Source organism: Cydia pomonella, chromosome 28 (genome assembly GCF_033807575.1).
Source record: "Cydia pomonella isolate Wapato2018A chromosome 28, ilCydPomo1, whole genome shotgun sequence".
Taxonomy (NCBI): Eukaryota; Metazoa; Arthropoda; class Insecta; order Lepidoptera; family Tortricidae; genus Cydia; species Cydia pomonella.
The window spans coordinates 481,204-497,679 of NC_084730.1; the positions used below are offsets into that span (position 1 = coordinate 481,204).

Below are 16,476 nucleotides of genomic sequence, written 5' to 3' on the forward strand. Positions count from 1 at the left end.
CCCTAAAAACGAGTAATATTAATATATGCAAATACACATAATGAATATGTATTGGACCGTTATATTACATAAGGCGGTTATATATAGCTGTAATTAATGTTGGCGCCAGTTATGTAATGTTATAGATGTTTCTTTATAAATCTGTCAGAAAAGTAGGTCTATCTGTCTGTGGGTTCAGATATTAAGCGCCTTTCTATAAACAATGTATATTTTGAATCATAAATAATACCTATATCTAATTACCTACCTAACCTTTATACCTATAAAACCCTATGGATTTTGGACAGATGCTTTTATAATATTAAGGATTATTAAAATAACTGACTTAAGTATTAGAATTATTAATTTTATATGCAAATTATTTTTCATTAAATAATAAATAAATATTATAGGGCATTATTACACAAACTGACTAAGTCCCACAGTAAGCTCAATAAGTAAGTAAGTAAGTAAGTAAGTAAATATTCTTTATTGTGCACCATACATAAATAAGGCTTGTGTTGAGGGTAATTAGACAACGATATATATAATATATAAATATTTGTAAATACTTTAATGCATAGAAAACACCCATGACTCAGGAAATATCCATACCATCACACGAATAAATGCCCTTACCAGGATTTGACCCCGGGACCATCAGCTTCGTAGGCAGGGTCACCACCCACTAGGCCAAACCGGTCGTCGCTATGGAAAACATAGAAATCAACATAAGCTATAGAAAACATAGAAATCAATATAACCCATAGAAAACAACAACATCCTACGTCTTCAAACTACGTCCAAAAGAGAGGTATGGGCATTGTGAACGTCATCTCGCTTAGTGGTGTAGGGCACAGCACAGCGGATGTCATTCCAGATCTAGAGCAGAGCCCAACTGGGGAAGTACCTCCACCTTACAGAAAACCGCAGCCAAATAACACTAGAGACTAGACCCTACTCATACATATCATTATCAGATATCAAAATCAGTGAAATAATAAGGATCAAAGGCAAATGGTGTTCTAAAGATGGCAGTAAATTTACTGTAGCTAGAAAGTTTCCTTATTCAAAATATGTGGTTTGGCTGTTTCGTTACTACAAGAAGTAATGAATAATAAAAAATAATGAATAATGAATAAATTTTTCACCTCACCCCTTGTGACGGTAGCGAAACGGCCAAGCCATATATTTTGTACCAGGGAGTAGAGTTTGTGAAGTTAGGGCTTGTATAGTTAAAAGCTTGGCTGTACAAGAGATCTGATATATTTTTGACAGTGCGAGCCTTATGGTCGTCTTGGCTAGTACATTTTACATGAAAATGTTTTTGATGGGATACAATTGACAGTGTGTTCGCGATCTCAGGACGCCACCCAAATGGCATATTGTGGGAAACGCCGGTGTGGGTTTAGTGGGTAGCCTCCTCCCCCTCTTTCTCAATGGAAAAAGCCGGGAAAGTGAGTCCCATATACCCCCCAAAATGGGTCCACCTCAGGCCAGGGGGACGATGCGTAACAGCATTCTCACACCGAAACAAAAATGATGGAATTACGAATGACGGACAGAAAAACGGAATTACCTTCCGTGTGTCAAATGTACTTCAAAAGCAAAAGGTTAGGTTTTTTTGTTAGATTTAAAAGACAGGTAGCGAGCAGATTGTTAACTTTTTCAGTACCCCTTGTGTAAATTTATTCGATGGCGTAACGTGACGTACGCGTTTGCGTTAAGTCTCATTTTGTATGGGATTTTGAGTTTCCAAAATTTACACTAGGGGCTCAGATTACGTACTTATGATTAGTTAATTAATGTTGACCCACATTTTTGTTGTTGCTGAGTGGGACCAACGGAAAACCATAATTAGACGATGCAGGACGGGGCGCAGGCAGGCCGAAAAGGAGATGGCGGGACGGCTTGGACGTATTCTACCCAAAATGGTGGGAAAATGCCAATGTCAAGGTCGAGTGGAGCAGTAAAGTAGGGTAACAAAAAATGTTGTAAGGGTGTGTGTTTACAATTACCTACTGCCACGAAATTGTCATATTTATTAACGTTAAGGAAACTCCAGGTTTAGTCGTATTGTAATGATCACCGCTGTAATTTGTGTTTCATAACCGTTTGTTTCTCAATAAATAAAATAATAAATTTCAACATACCATTAGTAAAAACCTGTCAGTTTGTAGATCTCGTTATCGCGTGAAGTAGCATTTCTTCCACGTCGATTTTTTCTCCTGAAATCAACAAGGATTGTAGTTGATCAAGGGAACAGCCATGAAAAAAAGAACATGGAAATTAGACTATTTGCAAGAACATGGAAATTGGACTGTTTGCAAGAACATGGAAATTAGACTATTTGCAAGAACATGGAAATTAGACTATTTACAAGAACATGGAAATTAGACTATTTGCAAGAACATGGAAATTAGACTATTTGCAAGAACATGGAAATTATACTATTTGCAAGAACATGGAAATTAGACTATTTACAAGGGCAGACTCGAAACAAACCTTTAGAGGAAAGGGGACGGCCGCTTCTCCATACAAACGTAGTTCCCATTTTCCTCTCTCGATATTGACGTTATCGAAAATATTTTTAAGGAGCGCGATACCGATTACATACAAATTTTTAAATACTTCTAACTCTTATACACCGTGTTTTTATTGAATTACGTTAACTTGGGGGTATCGGTAAGAACGTTAAGGGAAACTAAATGGCATAGATAATTAAAAAAAAATTATTTTTATTTTTATGAAAAGTAATTAAATGTTGCATATAGCGTTGTTGTAACACGGGCATTACATTTAACTCAACCCAACAATTGAAAACTGTGACATCAATGTCATTCGAACATCAATCGTCCGAGATAGTATTTACGTTTAGTAGCAAATGTATTATCTCATACTAAACATTAATCAATATGTGAACAGGCCCTAAGGCAAGTGTACACGCTCGTAAGGGCCTTATAAGATAAAAATTAAATATTGATTATCTCCGAAATGGAGTTAGTTAGAATACCGGTGTCTTTGAGAAAGTTACTTAATTTAAACTCAGGGATGCACCCTTAAAATTAACGGAAAACAAAAATATCGATTCGATAAATATCAAACATAGGGGCATAGCTGTGTTTGATGTACAGTCAGCATCAAAAGTAGCGGATCAAACAAGGTTTCAAAAGTATCTACCATTCTGTAACAGCTTAACAAAAGTTGATGGTTCTATATGTAGAACAATTTAGACTGTAAAAGATATACTTTTGAAAGTAAATTTTACAGAATTATATATATTTGGAAAAGTTATCCGGAATATCAGATACTTTTGGCGCGTTTGTTCATCCGCTACTATTGATGCTGACTGTACAACAAATTATGTCAAAATAATTTCAATAATGTTAGTTTCCAGAGGGGATAATGAGGACTACGTTTGTATGAAAATACGATTTCGCACGGGTCCTCATTCGTCTCAAAAGGTCAAATGGGTTTGTTTTAAAAAAATACACGAAAACATGAATAATTTTACATTTATTTTTAGTTAGATATGTTTACCCTGTATACCATAGCAGTAGGTTTAGATCCTGTTTCACAATGTCCAAGTAAGGTATTGGATAGCTAATTAACAAATAAATTAACTGCCAGATAAAACCTCCTGCATTTAACCTTATTTGAAGATTGCGAAACGCCAACGATGACTTTATTCGTCAGATAAGTGGCAAGTAGCTTATTCAGGACTTTACTTGGAGATTGAGATTGAGATTGAAACAGGCCCTCAGTATAAAATAGCTAGTGATTTTATTTATTTATTTAAACTTTATTGCACACAACATGTATATACAACAATGTACAAATGGCATTCTCTACCAGTCAACCGTAGGGCCAAACAGACACACTTACGAGTGTTTCTGTTCGGACTTAGTGATATAAATAGCCGAGAAACATTTGAAACAGAATCTTATTTTCAGAGCAATTGAAATACATAAAAGGTAAAAACCCGCGCAATGGCCATTGAATTTTCTACCGCCGTAAGTTTCGCGCGGCGCACCATATCTTTTGCATCGTTCTATTTTTCTGGCTTACACTGTACCTTCGGCCAAAATATGATCTTGCCGAAACCTGCCGAAACCGAAACTTCACACGGACACTACCGAAAATACAGTTTCGGTGCGACCGAAAGGTTCGGCATTTTTTTTTACCAAATCTAAATCTTCGGCCAACATTTTTTTGCCGTTAAGAAAATGTGCCATTTATAGTGGTTACATTAAGGTGCCGAAAGATTAGACGGAGTCTACGTGTCAGTATCGCGGTGCGGGGTCTCCGGAAATACCCTGTTATATGTGACGTTATCTATGAAAAGGGACCTTATTGTCGATGGCGCTTCCGCCGTTATAAACTATGCTCCGATACAAATACAACGCTGCGCGACGCAGTGCGGCGTAAGCGCCATCGACAATAAGGTCCCTTTTCATAGATAATGCCTCATATACGTTCCCGGTAGTATGTGAGGCACGCTACAGTGATAAACGTCAGGCCGCGCCCACAGGAAGCCCAGCAGACTTCAAGCTGCTGATAACGCTGTGACGTGCAATTACTAAACGGGACTTTTAGCTTAAGACTGAGTTACACGAGTCTAGCCGCCGCGATTCAATCTAAGTTAGTCGAAAGTGTTGTGTTCATGCCGGTGAGTAAGGTTGCCAGAGCTCACTGCTCTGTAGTTGCAGGCGTACATAGGCTACGGAGCCTGCTACGGACACCACACATACTTATATAGATTAATACATACGTATATACATAGAAGACACCCATGACATGAAATATCTGTGTTATCACACAAATAAATGCTCTTACCGGGATTCGAACCCAGGACCATCGGCTTCATAGGGAGGGTCACTATTATTTACTTCTGGGACACCCTTTAATTGCGAATAGATTTACGTTTTGATATGTAAACTTAAATATAGGCAACTAGTAACTAATGTATGTAGTCAAATTAATATGTATGTAGCTAAGAAATGGTTACATGATATTTTTTTGTAGGTTTCTCCATAAATCTTTTTTTTATTAAATTAAAAATTTCAATCTTATTCATATTATATCTTACTTGACCTAGAGGCCTGGCCATTTGTCGAACGGTATATTAGACTAATATTATTAGTGTGTTGCCATGGTAACCGATACGACTTGACAGTTCGTAGACTAATAAAATAATATTAGTCTAATATTATAAGTGTGTCGCCATGGTAACCTATATGACTTGACAGTTCGTAGACTAATAAAATAATATTAGTCTAATATTATAAGTGTGTTGCCATGGTAACCTATATGACTTGACAGTTCGTAGACTTATAAAATAATATTAGTCTAATATTGTAAGTGTTTTCCCATGGTAATATGACTTGACAGTTCGTGGACTAATACTATTATTCTAATACCGTTCGAGGAATGGGCCCCTGTCAAGTCATATGGGTTACCATGGTAACACATTAATAATACTCTACTAATTCACTAATACCGTTCGAGGAATGGACCCCTGGATGTTTTGCGAAGTGTTTAGGTTCAAGCTGGTTAATAAGTTAATAACATAACGTCAATAATTGTTTCTTTACCTGTAAACACGATGCTAAGTGCACGACACGATGTCGTATATATTCAGGCCTAGGTATTAGGCATAGCTTTCAGCGACACCAACACTGAAACAATTGAAAATAACAATTTAAACAAAAATTTATAGCAAAGTCTTGCAAAAAAGCATAGGTAGGTAGCAGTCACCATAACCTACCCAAGTGGCATTCGGGGTTCTATATGAGATGTCTAGTCGTTCACATGTACTCCACAAGCTGTGTAAGTCAGCTGTATAAGAGCTGTATAGCTTGCTATAATGCTCTTATAGAACCAGTTTGGGCACAAATTAGACAGCCTTAAGTTCACTATGGCTGTACATTAGCAGTATAATAGCATTATAATAGCAGTTTAAGTAGTAACATCGGACTTAAGGCTGACTAATGGCACTATATGGGACGCAGTGTGAACCATACAACGTACATGAGTGTAATAAAGAGTAACAAGTGGCTAAATACACAGCTATCACAGTTATAAAATCCGACAAAAGTACTCCAGTGCTACCTAAAATTCACGTGGGTCCATTATATTTCTTTATTTTATTTATTCCTCATTAGTTTGGTTTTTTGTGTGCCATCAGAAACACCGGCGGATATCCTTTGGATAAATTTTATGATAACACGCGGTAAGTACCTGTTTTAAATTCTTAATAATGTTAAATGCTATGGGAATGCAAGTTTATCGTGAAATGTATACATATTTACAGCTAAAATATTCACGCGCCTCTGTAAAAACGCGATATTCATTTTAAAATATTTAAAACTGGCTGAGAGGAAATCAACAATTTTCAGTTTTTGACATTATATTGGCATTATAATTATACTACGGTTATTAATTATAGCATGAAACCAAAACTCAATCGCTCTATCTGCGTATTTTGTGATAAATCTGCATGATAATTTTGGAGATTTATTTGGTAAATATTTTAGGTTACGCAGAACAAAATGGTGGAAATGAAATACGGCTATGTGAACTGATATAACTCCAATTTAATGCGGTGAGCGTATAATAGGTTCACATGTGTTCTGTTAGAATGCTGTTACCTATATAAAGTCCCACATTTGTACCACTACAGAGCCAATGTCTATAAATTTATTCTAATGTGAACTAATGTACAGCTTTAAGATGTAGTTTAGGTCAATTGTGTATCATCGTATAATTCTTTCAATATACTGAAATTTTAGAGATCCTTTCTTCTTCCACCGGTTCTCGCTCTTATTTTCCAAGATTTGTTATTCATTTTCAGAAATTTTTGCACGCGACGTAATATAAACACACAGCTTGTGGGATAAGTGTAATAGAATATCACATTCACATTCATTTTCAGCTTACAGCAAATTAGAGTAGTACTTGTGGACAAATAAACTGCTATTGATGTTAATGGACAACACATATAATCCTTTTAACAGCCTACAGTGCACATGCGAACCATTTAAACACTTCTGTACAGCTAGTAAAAAAAGGTTATTTTAATGATCACAAACAAGTCCTACTACAGCTACTAGCTGTATAACAGTCTCAAACAAGTAAACATAACAGCTTTTGGCTTTATAAATGACCATGTGTGTTCTATTAAAATGCTAGCTCTACAACATCGTACAAGTAGGCTGTTAAACAGCGGTTGCCGTATCTCTACCCTCCTATAATGCTCTTAGTCAGACGGCTGACTAAAGGATAGTTGTTAGAGTATTATAACACCAACAGTCGTATAAAAGTATAACTCTACCCTCCTATAAGTCCCTTAGACAGGTATAGGTGTTATTAATCGCAATAGTGCAGCTTATACATCACGAGTGAACTGTAATAATGCTTCAAGTACACCTGGGAACTAAATGTGTACTCTTAAATGGAGTAAAATGCTACTTGGGTATGGACGCCTGCGACACTAGATATATTACATGCGCGTTGCCGACCCTTTAACAACCTGACACTTTTTTTTGAAGAATCCCATACTGTAGGCCCTCGGGAACACCTCGGCAGGGAGCTCATTCCACAGCCGGAGCGTTCGCGGGAGGAAGTTCCTCTTAAACCGCACAGTACGCGACCATTTAGGTTCTAGGCTGTGAGGGTGAACACCCTGCCGACCGCGAGCGGTGCGGTGATAGAAAGCGGCCGTCGGCATCATGTGAAACAATTCAAGACTATGTGAATACCAAAAACAGAATCGACAAATAATTATATTTAATCATAGAAAATGGTAACTAAATTTCACGAGAAACTGTTGAGAATTGCAACCTGTAGAGTAGAGGAGAACATCCGGACATACAGGTTTTTAAAGGGACGGAAACGCGCATTTAATAGCTCTGGTGTTGCAGGCGTCCATAGGCTGTGGTGACTGCTTACCATCAGACGGGCCGGGCTTGTTTGCCACCGGCGTGGTATAAAAAAAAACAACGGGTTGCGCTCCGGGAGTGCCGGCAGAAGTGAAAACTTAAGGTTAGGGAATAATTTTGCAAAAATTGCTTTAATTATCAGTATAAAAGTACTTATGAGGTAAAGTACAATATTAATTTATTGCGGTCTACTGGCTTCAATGACATTGTAACAGTTTTTCGATCGGGTCACGTGTCCGTCTTACGAATTTTTTAATCTGACGAATCTGTCGGTCACGTGACCTGTCGCGAGTTTAACAATTTTCCCCATCACAAGAGTGCACAGCGCCGCTAAAGAAGTTTTCACTTCAAAAACATCAGCATTTTTGCCCAAGCTGAAACTGGGTTCGCTAACACTCAGTCAATAACATGCTTTGTTCAGATAGTTGTGGACACCGTGGCCGCTCCGATATATCTGATGGCGATTGTATAGGTAAGGTTCGCCCCGTGTCGCGGCTTTCGCAGACGGGCCACAGACATTTTTTGTCGGCGCCCGCGAGGACCGGTTTCAGTGCGCAAGCCATGAGAGAAAGCGGTATGTAATGAGCGATTTCTAATTTTATTACAAAAAACGGGACTACTTTTATATCATTATTAAAGTTGCATAAATTATCGTTTAAAATGAATTAATTTAATTTAGGGACGATTTTCAGTTACCATTTAACTCGTCCGATAACTATTTCAGTGAAGTAAGGTATAATCCGTTTAAAGATTTATTTCTCAAAAGAATAACAATTATTCACTTATATGAGAAAAAACAACAATCTATTACAAATTAAATTAGTGAGCGATAAAAGTAAATACATAAATAATGGTGCCGCGCTAGTAAGTAGTAGAAAAACAATCTAATATAATAAAAGTGGTGTGTGTCAGGTAGAACACAGTAGAGTATAATAAGGTAACGTATGAATGACATGGAATATATCCTAACCGTCTGTTTAACTAGTGAGCGAAAATCGGCTCTTAATTTATTTACCTACATAGTATAATTAAAAGTTATAATTACAGATTAACAAAGCTCCAGAAAACTACATTTAGTTTGAATGAGTCAGGTATTCGTCTCATTTTCTACTTAAGATAACATTTTCATACTACAGACAACTGTCAGATATCTTACGAATATATGCCCCATATCCACTACCCCCGTTTCATTACGCTGACAATTATGTCATTGACAATTCATCGTACATTACATCGTAATTCTCTTAGAGAGTCCGAAGCAAGTTCGGCCGAATGTCACCTTCCCATTCAAACGGAGGATCGTTCTCATTTTAAAACTAGGTGTTGGATTGTAATAAAACTTCGCATATACAAAACATGAGGTACATCTATGCCTTTAATTAGTTTATATAGCTCTAGCTTATAAAACAAACGAAACAGAGCAAAAACAAGTTTTTTTTTTATGAAAAACTTAAAATCGTTTTTTTAATTATGGTATCTGAAGCTACATAAACTAATAACAGTCATGGATATACCTTATCCTATCGTAAGTACAAAGTTTCAGAGCAATCTAGTTAGTTGTTCTAAAATGAGAGCGTAACTACGTTTGTAGATGGCGCCACGTGTTGCCTGTCTCTAGTTTTGTTCTAAAACCAACAATCTGACAGTATTCGAAGGATTTACAGATAAAACTTTCACCAGTTCGTCGGACGATATCGGCCTGTCAGTTATTCACGATTATCAGCTTTTGCGAATCGCCCTGTCAGTTAAATTCAAAATTCAAAAATTTATTCTGCAAGTAGGCCTCAGGGGCTCTTTTACAAGTCAGTACAACATTATAGTAACATCATATAGTGACATGAAAAATACATTTAATAACAACATCTATAAATACAACAGCCAATACCTGGGTAAACATTACATTATAATAATCTTAAAATAAAGAATTACTACAATACACTAGAGATATATAGTCTCTATGGTTAAAAATACATTAAATCTGGAGATGTAAAAGGTCCCCAATGTCAGAGTACTAATACTAATAAGATTTGGAGGTGTAAAGTATCTCCAAGTATCAAAATAAAATTTATACTAAATAAATAAACCGCGTCTGGACTGTTAAACTAGCAGTCTCATAAACTAATGCTACAGAATACATACATAGTAAGGTAGAAGTACTAGTGCTCGACGCGGTACTAGTATTCGACATGGGCACTTTATGTCAAAGTGACAAGGATTAAGTTCGAATACAGAAAAATCTTCGTTGTTCAAATTTAACCTATATTTCCATGAAATAAAGTGCTCATGTCGGTGACTAGTGCAGCGTCGAGCACTAGTAATTCTACCTTATGTTAGAAGAAAAAGTTGACAGTTCCGAACAACTGACAGGCTGATATCGTCCAGCGACCTGGTAATCAATGGGCCCCTTAAAGTACTTCGACCGGCGAATCTCATATCCGCCGGCGCGCACCGTATCGCGCAGGAACTCGCCGCTGCCCCGCGCCCTCTCACTGCTCAATGCGCTCCTGGCATCGACGCCTGAATGCGATCTATTTGCTTGGCGATGGGCGGCAGTGTATAGTAAATGCTTGAGATTCTGTGAGGCGATGGATGCTAGGTGCTCAACTGTTCCAATTTAATTTGTTAATGTGCCATTATTGTTTTATATTGTTTTGTAATTGTTAATACTTATAATTATTATTGCTGTTAGTCTAAGTTTCGTGACGCATTGGTCCAACTGTAATGTCATGTAAACATTTTTATGAATAAAATAAAAATAAAAAATAAAATATCGCTGTCTCTCGCGCCCTAGACCGAGTGTCCAGCTATCGAACGACGGTTACCGACTTACCGTCCCGACGCGATTTCTCCGCCGGCCACCAGTGTTGCTAAGCGGACAAATTGTTCAAAATTATATGAACACTGTCTCTATAATCGGTGCTTCTCGAGCCCTATCCTCTAAGATCCAGAATTATATGTACAGTTTTAAATTTGGAACCTTCTTGTATTCCATTATTATAGTTCAAAATTAGATTTCAATTTGTCCTTTTAAAAGGACGTCAGGACTTAGGGGGCAGACCGAGTCTCATATAATATAGAACGACGGGACTGCTTCGACACGCTTCTCCGCCGACCACCAGTATTGCTAAGCGGACAAACTGTTCAAAACTATATGAACACTGTCTTTATAATCCTCCTAAGATCCAGAATTATATTTACAGTTTTAAATTTCGAACTTTCTTGGATTGTAGTTCAAAATTAGACATTTATTAATTTGTCCTTTTAAAAGGACCGCAGGACTTAGGGGACTAGACCGATGTCATATAATATAGAACGACGGGACCGCTTCGACACGGTCTCCGCCGGCTTGTACAGTCAAGTGTTGCTAAGCGGACAGACTATTCAAAATTATATGAACACGAAATTGGACAGTTTGTACAAGATTATTAATCTTTTTGGTGCATTGTAGTGTAATAGTACTTGCTTTCAGCTCGTTTCATAAACCCACACTTTTCTTTTAAGAGGGTAGTATACGACCTAAACGTCCATAGAAAAAGAGAAAATGTTTTTTCCCACTTCTAAATATTTTCCATTCTCCTTTTTTATTATGTTACTGACACAATGAAAAACTAGGTTTACGTATAGTTTTTACGTTTTTACAAAATTAGTAAATACAAAAAAAATGCGAAACCTATAAACCTATAATATATTATGCTAAAGCGATCGACATCAAAAGTGATTTAAGATTTAGTTAATAGCACAATCGGATTAAGATCAACCTCGAAATCTCTGGAACAGTCTTGAAAGGTATGTATATAAATTAAAGGCCCTTTTTTCATGCCCACACCATTTGACATTTGGGGACCTCGAGGAATCGCAGCCATTTTGGCAAATGTGTACCATCCAGGAGAAATTCGCGTTTTACTCAAAATCTACGTTTTTTACGAGAAGGTAACATTCAAGCTTATTAAATCCTACACAAAATAGTGCTAGACATCTTTGCGGAAAAAATACATCTTGTTATAGAAAATACTTGCTGAATCTAAGTTTAGTGCTTATACACTTCCAGAGGACAAATGGTCCCCAAATGTCAAATGGTGTGGGCTTGAAAAAGGGGCCTTTATATACATACCAAATTTCATGACTGTTCCAGATATTTCGAGGTTGGTCTTAATCCGATTGTGCTATTAGTGGAAACCGTTTTCTTTCGAAATGGAAATTACGTAGAAAAAGTACCGTTATTTCGTCGCAAAGGTAGTGTTTCCTCTTAATGCTTTATTTATTGTAATTTATTTTTTCTTTATTTTTATTTTTAGTCATTGACATGAATTTTTATTTTTATATATATATAAATAAATAAATAAATACTACTAAGTCCCACAGTAAGCTCAATAAGGCTTGTGTTGAGGATACTTAGACAACGATATATATAATATATAAATATTTATAAATACTTAAATACATAGAAAACACCCATGACTCAGGAACAAATATCCATGCTCATCACACGAATAAATGCCCTTACCAGGATTTGAACCCGGGACCATCGGCTTCATAGGCAGGGTCACTACCCACTAGGCCAGACCGGTCGTCGACGATATATAATTCAACCTATATCAACCACATCAGCTGTGCCCCTAATAATTCAGCCCACATACGTCTCACTGCTGGGTACAGGCCTCCAGGCCAGGCTCCAGGGGCTATAGTCCCCACGCTAGCCCAATGTGGATTGGGGACTTCACATACACATTTGAATTTTGAACATACACCGAAAAGCTAGTGGTAAATATCAAATGACATTTCGTACATAAGTTCCGAAAAAACTCATTGGTACGAGCCAGGATTTGAACCCGCGACCTCCGGATTGAAAGTCGGACGTCATATCCACTCGGCTACCACCGCTTTATTTTTATTTGAATTTTTTTTTTGTATCTTATATATGGGCATGTAGTCTGATTTTTTTTGAATTGAATTGAATTATGTAACACATGAACTACTGTTACTATATTTCATGCCATATGACATTTGCAAATCATTTTCATGTCATGTCAGAGTTCTCTAAAATGTCAAGGATTTCACAAAAGACAGAATCATCGCTTCCACAGTCGGTTATCAACATAAAGCTTTTACTTTGCCCTTTATTTTTTTAAATCCCATTGTACCAAAACATCCCTTTCGCAAAAAAACTCCTTTGTACCATTTTTTGTTTGAAAAAAATATGACGTAATTCAACGGAGACATGACGGGACTTAGGACTTTTTTAAATAAATTGCATTTAAGCAGCTGATTCGTAAAAAACTGCAGTTTGGCAATGCAGTTTTGTTGTGAGGAATTTTGATAGGAAATTACTAAAATCAACTCTATGTGCTGTAAAATAAAGTTGAAAATTCAAAACAGAACAGTTTTAGGGTTCCGTTTTGTTGAAATATTTTTTTATAATATATATAGTCCTCCACATCGATTTCGATGACGGCGACCTCAGCAATCAAGGGTTTTTTCTCTCATGAGCTCTTATGTGGCTGGCCAGGCCAAACTTGCTCTTAAACACCCTTTCACATTCACAACAGTATAGTTGACCGGCCGCGTTGTATGTATACACATAGGAGGGCTTAGGTCTATCCGACGACACGACGACAGCTAAGACACGCTAAACGCTAAACGCGTTAGACGCTTTTTTATAATACGTTGGTAGCAAACAAGCATACGGCTCGCCCGATGGTAACCAGTCTCCGTAACCTATCTACGCCTGCAACTCCAGAGGAGTTACATGCGCGTTGCCCTAACACTCCGCACCCTCACATAAGGAAATTTCTTCAAATATGTAGTTCCGTAAGGGCAATGTGTCAGTAAAGTCAGTAAATTAACCTTAAGGTGAAAAGCCGAGAGCAAAAATACTTTTTCACGTCAGCAGCTGTAACAAGGGTAATTTGCTGCTTAAAAACAGTGAGCAAAATCGCATTTTGCTCACTGAGTGAGACAAAATAACATTCAAGTGACCTTCATATTCGAATGTTATTTCAACGTGCGGGGCCTAATACAAGTTCGAAGTATTTGGATTCTATTGTCTTTGTCCCTTTCACGTCATTAGCAAAAAGAAAGAGACAAAAAGTGCATACGTAATTCAACGATATATTGACGGTTTATAATAGACCCCCGAAATAAGTCAAACCGCATCGTTCCAAAACACCCTACGAGTCTTCATTCGTAATAATTAATTATTGAAATAAAAGTTTAAAATTATTAAAAACACCATATTTTACGTATTTTATTATACAATCAAAACAATATACTTATACAAATTTACGCAATTGTTACGCAGTAAATAATTCTACTTAACGACTTTTAACGATCTCTACTATAGTTGACAAATAGTAGTATTCGCAATTTGGACCGTATCTTACAAAGTTTTTTTTAACCAAAAAAAAGTTGACGATTGAACTGTCAATTGATGTTCGTTAATTCATTATTTTCGTATCATTTTATTGAAATTTCTTTCGTTTTGTTTTATTGCGGTAATTCAAGTTAATTGTTAGAATACCTTCAGAAAACATGAGTGAAATAGTGATGAAGACGAATTAAATTTTTTCAGGTTGTATTTTTTGATGGCTGACTGACGTGAAAAATTTTGTGTACTACACGAGATCAAAGTTATTTACATCTCGTGCGCTTTTGAGTCCCTTACTGCGCTCAAGATTCTAAATTAGATTAACTCGCTACGCTCGTGAATCTATTATAGAATCTTTCGCTTGCACGGGACTCAAAACAAGCACTCGAAGAAATATCAAACTTTGCTCTCTTGTTGTACAAATAACTATTTCATCACACTTGTTCGAAAAAGAACTTATTTCATGCAGGTGTACTGAAGGACAAAGGCCTATTTTGTTCCCGCGGAGTTATGGATTGTGAAAAAAAAGCTGTAACTCCCTAGTGAGTTACAGTTTTTTTTTTAAATTATGTCACTTATTCATAAAAACCAAGTAGCATAAATGAGTTTTACTTTTAAAATAATTACGTTTAATCTTTAATATTTTTAAAATTTAAAATATTTTTACAAAGGTCTAAATACAAACCTTTTAAAAGTGTATAATTTATAAAATTTATTTTTATAAATTTTTTATTTATTTATTTATTGACTTTTTATGAAATTCTGGAGTGAAAAGTTCTATGTACCACTCGAGACCAAGGTTATTTATTAAGCGACTTTTTATGAGACTCATTAAGTTCGCTCGAGATCCTAAATTAGAAACGAAAACAGTTATTTGCACCACACCGAATGAAAAAGTTGCATTTTATCCACATGTGGGGCAAAGTAATCAGATGCAGATTTTGAGTTGTTTCCTTATGTTAGCTGGTAGAATTGACTTTTAAATGATGATTTGGAATCATTAACTTTTTATTACGTTAATTTGGATTTGATTTGGTTTAATTTTTTTGGTATTTCATTGTTAATAATATTTTGCTCGTGTTTTTATTAAATATTTCTGCATTCAAAATCATCATTTAAAAGTCAATTCTAATCGCCAACATAAGAAAACAACTCAAAAATCAAAATACTTTGCCTCTTCTGTGGAATGCATCTTTCTCTTCAGTGTTGAACAATCAAGATAGCCTTTAGGTCCTGGTGTGGTGAAAAAAAATCTTGTTAGACGCAGTTAGCACTAGCAACAAAATGCAATTTTGCACTCTTGTGTACAAATTACTATACATGTATATAAAAAATTCTCAGATTCAATAGGTGCCGTGCGCGTTAGAATATGCCATCTAATGGTCTGAATCGAAAACTTAAACATTACATTGACATTTCACGCCAAAGCAAGCGTGCTGCCCTCTACAACTCACGTACGTTTTCTTGTGAGGTTCTGCCATCTTGTGGCTTACATTGGATGCTTAAACAAGACATTTATACTTCGCGCCATTAAACACGGGGCTTCTGTGCCGCCCCCTACGGTTCATACACGTACCCTATACGGAACCACGACATTATATCGAACGCCACGCGCTAAATTTAAAATCTTTTTACACCGTAACGCCATCGCTATTGATTTTATAGATTTTTCTATTGATTCCACGGCTATTGTCAAAGGAATTAGGGTTATCGCAAAGGGTGGAAGCTAATTTAGAAAAAATCTATTGTTGTATGAAAAAGTAACGCCCTGTGAAGCGAATAAAGCGAATAAATGTGCAATTGTCATCTATTGATTGAAAATACGTAAAAAAAGAGCCACGCGATTATTGACAATTAAAAAAAAAGGTCAGTTTCGTTCGTGTGTCGTTGCAAGATTTTAGAGTTGATTGTACTATTATTTTAGTATTTCAGTATAGTGAGCATTATTTGGCACCGCGAACGGGGTCTCTATTGTCCCAGTTTTAAGTCATAATGTATTGTTTGTCCGCATTTTCGTTAGCCATAATTTAGTTTTTCTCAGAAACGCGTAACTTTTCAGGATAGCCATAAAACAAACCTAACCTAACCTATCTATAGGATAACCTAAGGAAATTCCTGAAAATATAACGGTTTCAGAGTTATGACTAATGATAATATGACTATCATTACATTATGAAAAAATGATCAAATATT

General features: G+C 36.3%; 1 long non-coding RNA gene across 2 annotated transcripts in view; it reads right to left on the minus strand.

Moving 5' to 3' along the window:
- Positions 1–16,476, minus strand: part of LOC133532961 (uncharacterized) — a 51,665-nt gene that overhangs the window by 12,091 nt on the left and 23,098 nt on the right. For both annotated transcript variants that reach the window (XR_009801784.1, XR_009801783.1), the window contains exons 2-3: positions 5,574–5,657; positions 2,133–2,207 (exon numbers count right to left, since the gene is read on the minus strand). This is a non-coding gene — a long non-coding RNA (uncharacterized LOC133532961). The remainder of the gene's footprint in view (positions 1–2,132; positions 2,208–5,573; positions 5,658–16,476) is intronic.